Genomic DNA, 16,198 nt, shown 5'->3' with positions numbered 1-16,198 from the left:
TTTCATTTAACCTTGACCGTAGTCTAAGGCTACATTTGTTTTCTTTCGAATTATCTTTCCGACCTTATGACTTCTATCGTCATTTACACGTCGGTTTGTCCTACACTTACCGTTACCCGGTCCTTACCTATACTTCTTTACAATCCGTTACCCGGGTTCTTTATCTTAATGTTTTTAACATTCTTGTTTCGCTAGTTTGCATTTTTCCTATCTATATTACCAAGCGTTATTCTTAATTTAACCCGTTTAGCTTGTTCGCGTGAAATTTCATCACTTGTGAACGTCAAACTTTATCCTTTATTCGACCTGTTCAACTTTAAAATAGTTGAACGTAGTTATCAGAATTTCTGTTTACAGATTCTCATCGTCTTTTAATCATGACTCCTAATCCGAGTCTTTTGACTTTCTATTTCGCGTTCACATCTCTTGGTTTACGCATGCTTTCAAAATCCTACCCATCTATCGGGCTTCTTACCGAAGTCACTATCAAAGTAACCGTCCTGGTATGTATTAAAACTTTATTTTAATTTTATTTGGTCGTCTTAGCGAAACTCATCGCTTTTATTCAACCAAGTCCTTTATTCTTTATTTAATTCGTTTGACTTGTCCGTGTGAATTTCATCACTTGCGATAGTCAAACTTTATCCCTATGCCTTAGCATTCCTATTAGTCGGTTTGTATTTTTATTTACTTTGATCCTCGTCCTTATCTCGGGCTCGTTATTCTAACGTAACACGCTTCCGCCATTCGACTTGCGTTTACGTTTATTATTAAGCACTCTGCTTATTTTATTTGTTTGGGTACTTTTTTTTTGGTTCGTCCCATCTACCTCGTCCTTACTACATTGGATGTAAGTATGTCCATCATAAAAGTTCATGGTACCACGTGTTTACTACTTACTTGGCCAGAGTAAGCGATCAACACCTGATATACATGCGCTTTTATAATTTTCACATTACACCCCATGTAAGTAACGCCTCTATTTAGTTTTCTTGGAAATAATATCCCGGATAGGTATTCTATTCAGGTTTTCCAAGTTTTTAATTTACATATGCAACTGTCAATCTCTACGTATTTGTTGCATATTGCTATTCGTGCAATAAATTTAAAACACGCACCTGATAATGCTTGCCCTAACGGGCTTTCCTTGCCATTAACCTTGTTCGCGGTCGTTACGCGATTTAGGCCTTGGTAAGCATACTCCGCTTGTCATACTTTGGACCATTCCTTTGTCAAATCCGTAATTTATTACACTTCCGCTATCTTCAGATGCGAGTGTCATTCAACTACAACATTTATAAAAGTTAGTAATTTCGACATTAATGAACGCCCGTATTACAATACGAGTTTTCTACTATACGTGCCAACGCACCTAATTTCGTTAACTATATTAATCATTTACTTGAGTGACCGTGTATTACACGATAACCCTATGTGTTGTTTATAACACTTCAATATACTAGATCGTTTATATACATATAACTTACCGGATTTGCGATCAAGCCTCGAATCGAACACTTTATTCTTTTAACCTTCAGCTCTGATTACCAACTTGTAACACCCTTGCTATTATTTTAATGTTTTAGTATAATTTACGAAAATAAACATGTAATTATGATTACATATCAACTAAGAATACAAGTTAATTAAAACTTTTCTAAATTTTATAACGTTACATCATGATTGGTAAAAATTTGCCGTTTAGAAATAACGACTAAACTATGTGCGGAAGCTTGTAACTGCATTGTGTTCGGTCCTTCAACGAGCTTGATCTTCATCCGTAAGCTTACTAAAGTTTACCTGTAATCAAAACCAACATCAATGTTAGTTTTGATACTAAGATAACTAGTTTTATCAAGTCCCTTTACCAACAAATGAAAATACAATAAATTTTTCCAATTCATGCCTCCCGCGACACGCCGGAGGAGTCCCTTGTTCTGTCGCGTGTCGCGCCCCAATTACCGGATCTCGTCGCGTGGCGCGGGGGAAACTAATTTCCAGCAGGTCCGTTTCTGGACCTGCATTTTCTGCCCAGCTCAAGTTTTTTTTTTTTTTTTTTAACAAAAATTAAACTTCAAATGGCCATAACTTTTAATCCATATGTCTGTTTTACACGATTCTTTTTCCTACGCGTCTGTAATTAAATTACGGACCCGTTTATCACCTTGGTTTGCATAAAAATCTGATTTATCCAATGTTGGCTCATAAGTCCTTTAGGTGATTATTCGACCCGTTTGGCATTATTATTTCACTACATGTTCTAAAAAGAAAATAGTTAATTCCTATCATTTTGCCCATCCCGGGCTTGTCAAACCTTAACGTTTTCGCTCCCATCCTAGAGTTTACGTAGGTGTTTACATTCACCTATTCATTTGTATCTATCTAAGCATTTAACCACAATTTACTTCTTAGTCTACTTTGACCCGCAAACGTTTTTACCTATACTTTTTATATGTATCTAAGGGTTTCAAAATCAATAAACAAGTTTCTAAACAAACTCTAACGGTCGTTTACCCGATTCACCCATCAAGGGCTTTTTGGTCAATTCTAGTCTCTTATTTTAAGACGAAGTCTCTCACTAATTATTTGACCAAAAATAACACTTTTAACCACAACATAATTATGCGTACCTGGCTCGGATCAACATATTAACCCATTTTAATACCTTGTCTTCATTTATTTGCTATTTCATAGCTTCGCTAATTTCCGAGCCGTTCATCCTGCGAGCTTGAGACTCGGCATACACTTATTAGTCGTTAATTGCCAAATAGTATCAATATTACCATTTGACCCGTTTTACCCTTTTTATTAGTTTAGGCTTACTTATAAAGTAGCCGTCAAAAACTCATTTTATCTTAGTCCTTTCGTGACTAATTTACCGTTCCACCCCGTTTCACCATTAACTATAGTTTTTAACATTTGTTTTTGGTTCCGACCCGTATCATTTTGCGTCAAAAACCTTATTTCGAATATTTTCTCTATTGTATTTATAACTTATAGAGTAGACACATATTCTACAAAAGGTGTAAGTTTCACTTACCTTGCATCCATGCCACGCTTTTCTTTCCGTACTTGCTCCGTTTGACCTGCTTCATCCACAAGCTTCCATCTAGCTTGCTAGGCGTCAAACTATCATCATATTTCGTAAGGTGGTTAGATTAGTCATAATCATTTATAACTATTCCATCCTACGGGTTTTATGTCGAATTTATCATTCGTCCATATCAAAATTATCATTCGATCTAATCATTGGTCGGTTTGACTTTTTAAAATTCAATTGACTTATCAACATATTCAAATGCACATTTGGTTCAATGAACTCACTTAGGCATATTTCATCCGAACTCTTAACGAAATCAAATTTTACATACTAACCAGTAGGCCGCGATTTCATTTAGGCATTTCATATCACTGGAAATGGGCTGTTTTTGGTGACTTGTTTAACCTGTTTACAAGCCTTTAAAAATTATGATTTTTATGTGTGGCGTACCACTCGGAGGGTTAGACCTTGTGTTAAAATTTCAAGATCTAACTCTTTTCCAAAAACTCGTAAAAATTCATTTACTAAGCTGCAATCTGATTCGTCACTTCTGACTGCAGCTTACGGAAAAATTCATTTAGAATTTCTCTTTTATCCGATCAACGAAATTCCAATTGGCGATTCTTCTAATCACTTAACACTATCTACAGTAAGAATTTGAGATCATAACTCAATTCCTAAATTGAGTTATGACATTCGTAATGGGCTGCAAATTCTGCCAGAAAACGCAGCTTGAACCTTTGATACGGAAAAATTTATAAAACGCTCAATTTTCGTCGAAAAAATGCGATTCCACTGGGGTTTTAAAGATATTTCCTGGAATTACATTTTAGACTCAAGAAACACATGTTTTTGTCATGTTTTATTCAGGTTACAGCCAATACAAATCGGCTGTAAATTCTGATCAGGAGTTGTTTGAATTCAGCTTTCAATTTAAGCATATTCTTGACATCATAACACCAATTTTTAGCAATCAAAACCCTAAAAACATCTCATACATGAATTTAGCATCAAAAAATCTGAATTTACATGTGCTAGGGATGATTTCAATATATACTTGTCTAGGGTTTACTCCTAAACACTATTTCACTTCAATATCATCCAAACAACATTCATGCAATACTAATTTTGGATTATAATTGTTCATCCAGAATTTTGAATAGAATCAAACAACGAATTTTGACATACCTTGTGATCCCTTGATTAGGTGATCGTTTCTATGCATTCATGCATCGATTTAGGGCTCCAATCAGGCTTCAATTTGATGAATTTGTTGAACTAGGGTTTTTAACCCTTTCTTTCTTCTCCTGCGCTCTGGTCGATCGAACTCACTCAGAGGAGTGTGTTTTTCTCTTTTTTTTTTTTTATAAATATAAGTGTTTTTATTAAAACACTTTCTAGTTTCCCACATTTAGTCCCTCATGTTAGAGGTTTTATAAAGAGAGTTATTAGTCTTGATTTTCATCTTTTTATTCATTCACTTAATTACCCATTTATAACTAAGTTAATTATTTCTAGTTAACTTAGTAGGTTTCGGGGGTTATAACCCGTTTTATTTTAAGTCCCGTTAACTCGGGTTTCTTATAAACTTACTTTTCTCAAAGCATTTATTCTCCTTTTAATTAATATTAGGTTTATTTACTTAAATCCTAATATTTACCGGGTAAAATTTTCATCACTAACAGTACTTTACCCGTCTTTTAGTATTAACGTGGTTTGATTACCAAACCCATTTTCGGGGTGTTACAGTTCGGTTCGTTTACAACCCGAATAATGAACCTTCATCCTCCACAATTATTTTTTTATACTATCAAGTCTATCATGCATGCATCTATTTTGTTGCACACTACTTTTAAACTCCAAGATAGGCCTCGTACAATTGTCGATAGAGTTTGTAAATATGTTTTATCACAAAAGTTGAAGGAAAACCATTTTTAGCTTATTACTTAGTTGCTAAGTGTTAATTTGTTAACTGTAAGAATTTGTTCGTGCAAAATAAATTATGAGTTAATTGCCATTTTCGCCCCTGAGGTTTGGGCACACTTGCTATTTTCGTCCAAAATGAAGGTTTTGTGTCATTTTGCCCCCAACGTTTGTAACTTTTTGCCATTTTCATTCAAATACCTAACCAAGTTACTTTATATCTTATTATGGGTTATTTTTAACCTAACCAAGTTAGTTTATCCCTTATTATTGGGTATTTTTGAAATTTATCAATTATAAGAGGGTAATTTATAAATTATCTTCTAGTTATTATTTAACAGCCTTTATAAATTATCGTCTAGTAATAAATTAAATATTGACTACTTTTGTGTCATAATAAATAAGTTTAAAAATAAGAATACACAATTTAAGAATGATTGCTTAAAAACTAATATGATATGTACATTTATGATTAAAGCATTAATACGCAAACAATATTAAAATAAAAAATTTCAGGTTAAAATGGTTGTTTTTGCATTAATTCGGGAATATACGTGTCGTGTTTGGGTTTATGTACGTGACATCACGACCCGTTTAGTAACCTTAATAAAATCAATAGGTGGTTTTGGTTCAATAATTTTAGTGAAAGTTCTAGGTTGAATTGTTAATTGTGATATGTAAAATTACATTTTAACTACAAGACTTTTAAAGTTTATTTATTTTTTGTAAAAGTGTAAATGCAAACATATTAAAATATAAATGCTTATATTATTAATGTAAAAAAAATATATACACAGCTAAAAATCGTGTTATATTATAAAAATGTTAACACCAATGTGATCTTATTTAGGTATACAAACATAGAAATAGATAAAAGTGTAATAATGAACAAAGCATATGTTATCATATGAATTGTATTTTTATAATTCGAATCTTTAATAATAGACCATCTCCAATATATATGCATTAATTAAAGTAAAATTTAAAATTTAATGTTGGATCATCTTTTTCAAAAATAATAACTAGAAGATAATTTATAAAGGCTGATAAATAATAACTAGAAGATAATTTATAAATTACCCTCTTATAATTGATAAATTTCAAAAATACCCATAATAAGGTATAAACTAACTTGGTTAGGTTAAAAATAACCCATAATAAGATATAAAGTAACTTAGTTAGATATTTGGATGAAAATGGCAAAAACTTACAAACGTTGGGGGCAAAATGGTACAAAACCTTCATTTTGGACGAAAATGGCAAGTGTGCCCAAACCTCAGGGACGAAAATGGCAATTAACTCATAATTTTATTATTAACTTGGATTATAACTGAAACAGGATAGCTGAATTACATAATTTTTACAACTAAAATAAAAAAAAAACAAGAACAGAATTTCAGAAAATAAAACGTTCTTGGCTGAGAATCGTGTTAGACACGGGTCCCTTAAAAACAAATTTCGAGTCTCGCAGGAGAACTCGTTTGCTTACAGGATACAACAGCCTAAGCAGTTGCATTGCCAGTCTTGACTCCAACCCGAAGGTGTACCTTGCTGCTTGAAGAAGAGATATTCAGTAGAGAGAAGATTGTTGGAGCTGTGTATTTTTGGTGTCTTAGTTCTGCAGCAGGGATCTCCTATTTATATTGCAGGTCTGAAGTTGAAAATTAAAAAGAATTAAATGGGAGAATTAAACTGCATTAAACGTCTTCAATGCACTTTAATTCGTCATTTAATTCTTAGTCAAAACCATTGACTCGTCAGTTTCAAATGCTGAAATGTAACTGCACTGACATTAATTGCTGGAAGCTCCTGCACGCGCAAGACAGACCGGTGCTGTAACACCTCGTAAAATCACGTCCAATGATGTATCGACACGTGTAATGAACCCTAATGAAGTCAAACATTGAAATTTAGGGACTAATTTTTCGAAAAATCGAAAACTTTGATTATGAAAGGACTGGAAGTGTTACCATACCTAAAATAAGTTTCTAAATAACCTCTCACGATGATTATGTTCACAAATGAGCCACTTGTCGATCGAGTGTAGCCGTTTGCGTAATTAATTAAAAGTTTGCGCGATGAAGGGTTAAAAGCGTCAACATGTTAATTCTTACCTCTGAGTGACCTTTTAACAAACCGGGAGCTTCATGATATTTGATTATACTCTCGGGAATGCCAAATAATGGCCATCAAAGGTTTTTATGCCTTTAAGTAAAGTTACGCGCAACTTTGCAAGTTAGAGGGACTAAAAGTGTCAATATGTTTAATTATACCTCTGAATGACCTTTAGCGAACCCGAAGCATCGTGATGTTCAATAATACTTACAAGAATACCTAATACGGATTAGATGAGACTTCAATGCTAATATATGATGAGATGCGCAAGTTTGCGCAATAGAGGGGCCTAAAGCGTCAACTTTTGAATCTACGCCTTTCGGTGACCATTTAAACGAAATAGAGTATAGTAATATTTAAGTATATGCTTGGGAATGCCCGTTATGGACCATGGAAGGCTTGGATATCATTAAACAACATTTCGCGCTACTTTGCGCAATTAAAGGACTAATTGCGTCAAACTGTAAAAGTATGTCGATTCGTATGTTAACGGACCTTCCGGAATATGACCATGAGTTAAACATACCCTATTTATTTTTTATATAGCTTAGATATAGGCTTAGAGGTGTTTGGTGCGCAAAAATAAACTTTTACGTCATGCAGGGACTAAAAGTGTCAAAAAGTGCACAAGTTTGCATTTTCGCGCATATCTTACATTCTGGATATATCCGGACACCCAAAAATTTATGTAAGCACTAAAATATTTTATTTTAGTGTTTGGCTTGATAAAATTTCATTCGTCGCGTCGTTTGGATCGTTTTTCACGTCCGATCGTGTTTCGTCGTAATTAGACGAACAACGTGACCGTACGGCCAAACAAACCGACATCCGACATGTTTTTGAGCATGTTTCATGTCCCCTATGTTTAAACATCATAGTGACGCCTTAAAATGAGGTTAACGGGCCTTAAACATGCCTAAAATGACCTTATGAGCTCACAGGGACCATTTCTGTCATTATTTGAAACTGTATTGCTGATCTGGGCTGTGAGGCGGGGCGCGTAAGGTCACACAGACCCTTACGCGGGCCGCGAGACCTGCACAGGTTGCAGAAATAGGTTCTGTTGCTGGTTTTGTTAAAAATTGGTTTCCTTTCTCACATTTCTTCAATCTAGGGGCTGCCCATTATTTAATAAACCATGGGTAAGAGGTGTATGGTTCAGATTTGATCACGGTTATCGAGAAACGATCCTAACGGTCCTCAAAAACCTATAAATACCCTTCCCCCACTTCATTCCAACTTGCACCTTCCTTTCATATCTGCTTGTTCTCTAATTCTTGGAGGATCTTGAGCTTCTTGAGAACCTCCTTCTGTCCTTTGGACTCTTGTAAGTAATCCCTTCATGCTTAGTTTAATTATTTAGCGTTTTAAACCGAAAAGTCAAGCGTTATCGATAAACGCTTTGCCTTTTAAACGGTTAAGCCATTGTTCGCAATAAACATGGCTACGTGACCGTAATTAGGTAAGTGTTTAACCCTCAAAAGGGCACCTCCTAATTACCACGTTTACTTAGTTGTCGGGTCAAATAAAAGTCAAACGGGTTAGTTTTAAATAAATACATAACAATTAATATAAAAGCCATAAAATCAGTTTTCTTACTTTAATAACTTGGTGAATATTAGTTGAACATGTCTAAGCATGTTCAACCCGACAATTCTAAGTATAGGCTCGGTTTGGAACCGAAAGTCGCAAAAGTTGACTTTTGCTTTGACTTTCAGTTCTGACCCGATTTAGTTTAGTTTATATATGCCTTAGGATTCCATTAGGACCATATTATAGGTTAGTATAACCCTCCGAGGTTATACAACTTGGTTCCATAGAAATCCTAGTTCATGCATGTTTCCGTTAAAATGCCTAAATGTTGACTGTTATGCCCTTTTGACCCTAAAACAATGATTTTTGAAAATGTGAGAGAACAATAATCTTTATTACTGATTTATAAAATTGTCCCTAAAATTTGACATCAGTTTGAGGTCTAGATTAGGAGTTATGCTCAATAGCGTAAATGAAAAGCTTTTTATGAATTAAACGGCATAATTAGCGTATATCCAATCTAAACCCAATTTTTATATCAAAATTTTTACCTACTGATATAAAATAATATTTTGGGATTTTTAAAGATTTTTATTTATTTTTAGGCTGAGCATAACATAGGGTTCTAGGCTTGATTCGGTAATTGCCGGTTTTGCCCTTTTGGCTTATAAATTGAGTTTTACAAAACATTTTGACCCCAAAACTTTTGCTACTGATTTTGTATGATAAGTAAAATATTTTAAGATTTCTGGAATGATAAAAATATCAGATTTTCTTTAAAAACCCGGAAATCGCTTAAAACCGGCTTTTTACGCGTTTTAAGCGCATAGTATGTATAAAAACTATTTTTAATATATAAGACTTGATACCTACTAATATTTTTAGTAAATTTATATACTTTAACAGTGATCAAAAGTTTTAAACTCAGATTTCCAGTTTTGACCTTTAAGCCCTGTGTGAAATTACCAAAATGCCCCTCCAGTGCATAGTTTGGTTAGAAATAATAAAAATTCACATATAGGTAATATCCTACTGTTATAACTTATTAAATTAAGTATTTTTATTGATTATCTCAGACGTGGAACTCAGAATAATATTTAATCTCTCTCATAACCCTTAAAATGACCAAAATACCCCTACGGGGCATAAATTGGTTTTAAATTCATTTTGGGTATAATGGAATGTATCCTACTGATATCACAACATATTTAAGGCATATTAACTTAGGAAACCTGTTCATGACTCTTTTGGTTACCCGTTACGCACTTTTCACGTTCGGATCGGCTTATGTAACTAGTTTGCATAAATTAGCCGAAACGGGTCAAACCTTATCATTTTTATCTCAAAATCCAGAATGTGTTTAGTTTACCCTTATTACACAAGTATAAAAGCTTGTCGGGTCTAAACCATATTCTAATCCGGTTCTCGCTTAATCATGCGTTTTGAACCGTATACTCCTTTAAAACTAACCGGTCTAAGCATAGGCTTAATTAAAGACCCGTTAGGAATCTAATAGGTTATTAAAAACCTTCGTTCCAGATTTAGGAGCCCAGTAAAAGCTATCTGTACTTGCTGATTTGATATACGGCTGGGATTGAATTTATATTTAGCTCAGGTAAATACTTTTAACTTATTTTCCCTATACGGGCTTGGGGTACGGTATATACAAATACCGCTTGGTCGAGCATTGAATTGTTAATCGTATGAAGGTTAATTTATTTGATATGACCCGTTTAAATTGTTTTGTTTGCTTAAAACCTTTGGGGGGTTGATGACCATGTCCCGGATATCCTTGGCATCATTCATGAAATGGCCACGACCTAAGCACGGGGTGTAGGCGTACACCCAGCTGCATATGTAAAAACTGGTAATCCACTTAAAGGAATCAACCTTGTGGGCATTATATATGCGGTGTGTCTATTAATCCTTAACTTGGTATACAGACCGGGCTACTGAACGTATAAGAAACATGTAATTCTTTTACAAGTATTATATACAAATAATTATCCCAAGTTATAAAAAGTTTTGTGCCGTTTGCACTCAACTACGTCACGATACTCCCCACCGGGCCCAACGGTAATACGTGGAAATATCGGGGTGTGACAGGTGCGCGCACGCCTTTCTGGCTCATGCGCGCGCAAGTCTTGCACACTCATGAGCGCGTGCGCCATTTTGGCTCAATTCCATGCGCGTGTGCGCCACGTCACATGTGAGCCTATACGAGCACGCCACACAGTCGTGCCGTATTGACTCACTTTGGTGCGCCGCACATGTCACATCAGTCCATGCGCAAGTTACCTAGTCATGAACCATGCGCGGACATGCCACGTGTACTCGCGCGCGGATGCGCTTGACTGCCACGTCATGCGCCTCGTACCCGTGCGACTGCATGCCACGTCACCAACCACCTGGTCCTTGCAAAGTGCGCCATCAAAGCGCCACATTGCGCCTCATCGCCCATGCCACGCGCGTGGGCAAGTGCGAGTTAGGGTGCTCCACACCCTTCGCGACTACACTTAGTGTGTGCTTCCATGAAACAATAAGGATGGAGAGTTCCCACTTAAATACCCCTTTAAGTTTCATCTCTCCTCCTATGTGGACAAGGTGCCACTTTCCCACTTTTCCAGCATTCAATGTTTGAAACACCAAACTTTGAGCATCGATATCTCATTCATCTTAGCTCCGTTTTGGACGTGGTTTAATTCGTTGCAAAGCTCTTCCAACATAGAACATAAACCCACAAATAAATATATAAAACCTGCTCATTTTCTTATTTTTATTTTTAGTCCAAAATAGGAAAAAATCATTTTCCTATATTTGTGAAAAATGTTATTTTCACAAATTTTCAACATAAGCAATATGGAAAAAAATGAATTAATCGAAATATGAACTAAAAAAATCTAGATGTCACGAAGCGAATAAAAAATCTTATATTTACACTCAAAACCCAAAATATTCCGATGACTGACTCAATCCATAAAATAAAAGTTTGATGAATTGAGTAAATCCGATATAACTTTTTTTTAGTGATCGGACCTCACAATGAATCCTCTTGATAGATATACAGAAATGGGAACAGCCTGACACCCATAAGACATGTTTATGGGTCTAACGGTGGTGTCAGATTTCTAAATACGTTTGTAGACGTTTTTTTAAAACCTACACCGAACATGTTCTAAGTACGGAATGTAACACCTATCTTCATCTTGTAATGCACGTAAAACCGTTATGTTTCGCCTTAATTTCCAGCGACGATTATGTTTATAATATTTTTTTAGAAATTATTAGCAAAAAGCTTTTAGACTCTTCGAGTGTAAAAATACTTAAGAAAATGATAATAAAATCCACGATATCATAAACAATAATGCAATCAAAAGACTATAAAAGCGAGCTTTTCCCATGCTTTAACTTGATCAAAAGGCTCCCTCTTTATATCCAAGCTTTTAAAATTATAGGCTATCATTCATCCACATAATGATAAGTCTCACATATATTGACATGCTATTCTAATATGGTTGTAACAAAAATGAAAAACAAATATTAACTTGTTCAATAATGAATTTTCATTAAAAGAATTAAAAAAAAGTGACTATCATTTAGGGATGTTCATAAACTATAGAACCGAACAAATCAAAGAAAGTCGGCTGGTTTAAAATACGTACAGGACATCAGTTCACCGTTCGATTTAACAATATGACAGTTTAAGGTTTAGCATTTGAAATGGCCGTTTTAGCAATATAATGCTATACATATATATTATAATTTATGAACAGTCAATATTTTTCTTAAAATGTAGCACCAAAATATATATTTAAAAAAAAGTGTATATTTCTCTATCATCTAAAACCGCAATGCCGAACCGTCAAACCATAAAACCGGCTGGTTTAGCGGACCCAACCAACCTGGTCGGTTCAATTTGCATTTTTCCAAAATTGTAGTTACTGGTTCGGACCAAGATTAACATCGTATCTTATTGATTAAGGAGCTGTTTGGTAGCCTCTTAATGACCATTCAGATGTTACCTCTTAATGGTTTAAAACCTCTGAATGAATAAGAGGTAACCTCAAGTCTAAATGGTTAAGAGGTAACCTCTGAATGGTAAATCATCACATGTGACATTCTTCTAACTTCTCATTGGTAAAATTTTTAATGGTTCCATTAAGAGATAGCCTCTTAATGACCATTCAGATGCATTTTATATGTTTCCAATATACTTAATTAGTATGTGGTATGTTTGTTACCAACCTGCAAGAAATAACTAAATACAACAACTCAGACCAGTTTTTCATATTTAGGTTACAATAATGCATGGTGAAATAGACTTTTGCTTTAAACGTTTGGACACCAAATACATTTACAAAGTTATCGATAAAAAGCATATCTTTAAAAGTCTTAGTCTCACTTTGCAACTAAAACAACATAGACAGGTGTACCTATTTTATCTAGGTGATAGCTACTCATCATCATGTGACAAAAAGATACAATTAATCCATACGATTTTCTTTTAATCTTCTTGTAGATAATGTCTTTTAGGCATCCCCTTCACTACGCGTGTCGCTCTATCTATAACTGTGGCAAATTCAAAAAAATTTTACATTAGGGTTTTAGGGTTCCTGGAATCCTTTTGTAACGATTTACGTATATGTATATGTAAAATGAAGATAAGATAAATAAGATATCGAGACACGAGTTATTCGTGATATATGTGGAATCATCAATTTCAACGAAACTCACTTACCCGCCAATCTGATCCGCCCGACCAAAGTTTCTCAGTCATCAACATACTTGATTGAGCAACGTTTATACTCATTAAACTTTTTTTTAATAGCTGTTACTTTTTATACCCCCTTTCCATAAAATCATATTTAAACTTGTCATATTTACTCCCTAAACAAGTCCTATTTTTTTAAAAGCATTCTTTTTTGTTACAAAACAAATTCAAAGGTGTAAAAATATATTATAGACGTTTTTTTTAATTGTTTATTTTTTTGTTTATTTAAAAAACGTTATTTTTTTAAAAGTTTTCAGATATTTTTTACACTTTCTCAAATAGTATTTTGATTATGTTTTCTTTTATTGCACATCTTTACAAATTACTAATAACGTTTTTCATATAAAAACAATAATAAAAAAGTTTTGAATTTTATTTTTGATAAAAGTCTACATTATATTTTTTTTTCTCGTCTAGTTTGTATTTTAAATGTCTTATATTTATTATTTTTAATATTTTAATTTTTTTTTATTTTGGAACGACTTGAAGTGGGTATCTGATGCGTGGTTGAAAACCAATGATTATTCGTAATTAAGTTTATGCTTTTACGTGACTTTTGCTTTTGAATGACCTACGTTTGATTATAAAAAAATCCACATATTTTTTCGAGATCAACCAATTTAATAAATTTTTTAAATGAAGAAGAGAAAAATCCACATATATTTTCGAGATCAACCAGTTTATAACATACTCTTTACACTAATTAAATTTGAATTTACATAGATTGTTAATTTATAGTTTGATAAAATAATTTTAGTACCTATTGTTTATTTGTTCATTTACATAGATGGTTTGAATGATTAATATGTGCTAGGGCTGTAAACGCTATTTTAAAAGAATTTTTTTTTACTTTTTTGATAAATAAAAATTGTTAATTATATTATAAACACGTCTAAAGTCTAAAGTATTGAAAAGATAAAAGTAAGACCTTTAAAATACAAACTAAACAAGGAAAAAACATAATATATATTTTTTCAAAAGAAAGTTCAAAACCTTTTTTATTATTTTTATAAGAAAAAATGTTACGATTTATTTGTAAATATGTTCAATAAAAAAAACATAATCAAAATACTATTTGAGAAAGTGTCTTTAGAAACAATATATGAAAACTTTTTAAAAATATGATTTAAATAAAAATTAAATATTAAATATTTAAAAAAACGTCTCTAATCTTTTTTTACACGTTTGAATTTGTTTTGTAACAAAAAGAATATTTTTTAAAATGATGATTTGTATAGGGGGTAAATATTACAAGTTTTAATATGATTTTATGGAAAGAGGGTATAAAAAGTAATAAGAGGGGGGTACATTTAGCCTACCCCTTTTAATATAACATTAGTGATACAAACAATTAATCACCTTGAAAAAACCGATATCTGAGTGCATACCGGAGCTTTAATAGACTATTAAAAATTTTAATATCTGTATGCACTCAGATTTATTTAATTTAAAATTTTTAACACATCAAGATCTCAATAAAAATTACCTCAAATTTATTTAAAATAATTATACAGATAAATAAAAGCTTCCAAAATTCAACACCATCGACACTAACAAACCCTTGGCCTAACGCATTTACCTATACCGGTGCTTCCCCTTACGAAGAAACAATATCCCTCCATGGAACATACGCCGAACATTTTGATCTCTTCATCATTCCCATATTTGTTTCGCCTAAAACATACCAAACAATTAGTTGTACTCGCATCATAATAATAGACGTAACAAATAAAAAAAATATAAATTACGATGAATATAATGAAACATATATGAAAAACTAACCGGTTATTGATTTCGTTATTGTTGATGCTAAGAGGAGTAGTAGAATGAATTTGTATGTGTAAATAAACTTCATTTCTAACTTCTAACTTCTAACTTCTAACTTCTAACTAGCGTTGTAATCAAACGAATTCACAAAGATAAATAATAACAAACTTGTGTTTATATAGTAGTGTATTGGGATTTGTTAAGAATCAAAAGGATATGATTTGGAAGCACATTTTTATTATAAGAATCGTTACGGTATACTATTCAGTTTAATTTTTGTCATGCTGTATTTAAACAAATTAATACATTTATTTGTTTTGGTCACGAAAATTCACACATTTTTCCTGGTTGGTGAGAGTGAGATCTTTTTAAGAGTTTATTAAACATGAATTGTTCTCCTAAAGCACGATTAATTATGGGTTTTTTTTTTCTAATCCACATTTAATGCGTCTAAAACGTGTTGATATCCGAGGCGGGGCAGTGTTTATAGCTCAATACCTCTTATGCGGATGGAAAATAACGTGGTATTGGTATAAGGTGTCACATTGGATTTCAATACAGGCTACTTAGGTAACATAATACAAATATCAATATACATAGTACTCTTGCTAAATAATAAGTTAGGTTAATTACGATAATATAAAACCTAAGTTTAAATGGAACATGAGACAATAACTAGAATTACAAGTTGTTGAAGTAATAATAATCATGTTAAGAGTTTATGGGTAAGGAAGTGAATACTTCAAGAATGTTGAAGGATAAAGATTTTCAAATTTCAATTGAATATAAAAAACCCAAACATAAGACTATGAGACAAGAATTCGTACTAAAAAAAGGATCTTGTTTTAAGCAAAGAATGAAAAAACGTGAAACCCATATATATATAAAAGATAGTCCTTCAAAGTTAACGTTTGGCAACACAAAGAACCTTAGTGGTTGGAAACTCGGACACACGGTCATTTGAAATGGATACATGAGATTGTGACCCATTTTAGGCATCATTTAGGGTTTTGGTGGTGTTAGGTAGCTGGTGGCAAACCACTTGAGAC

The sequence above is a fragment of the Helianthus annuus genome, chromosome 1 (assembly GCF_002127325.2).
Source record: "Helianthus annuus cultivar XRQ/B chromosome 1, HanXRQr2.0-SUNRISE, whole genome shotgun sequence".
NCBI classification, from domain to species: Eukaryota; Viridiplantae; Streptophyta; class Magnoliopsida; order Asterales; family Asteraceae; genus Helianthus; species Helianthus annuus.
This window is presented reverse-complemented; position numbering follows the sequence as displayed.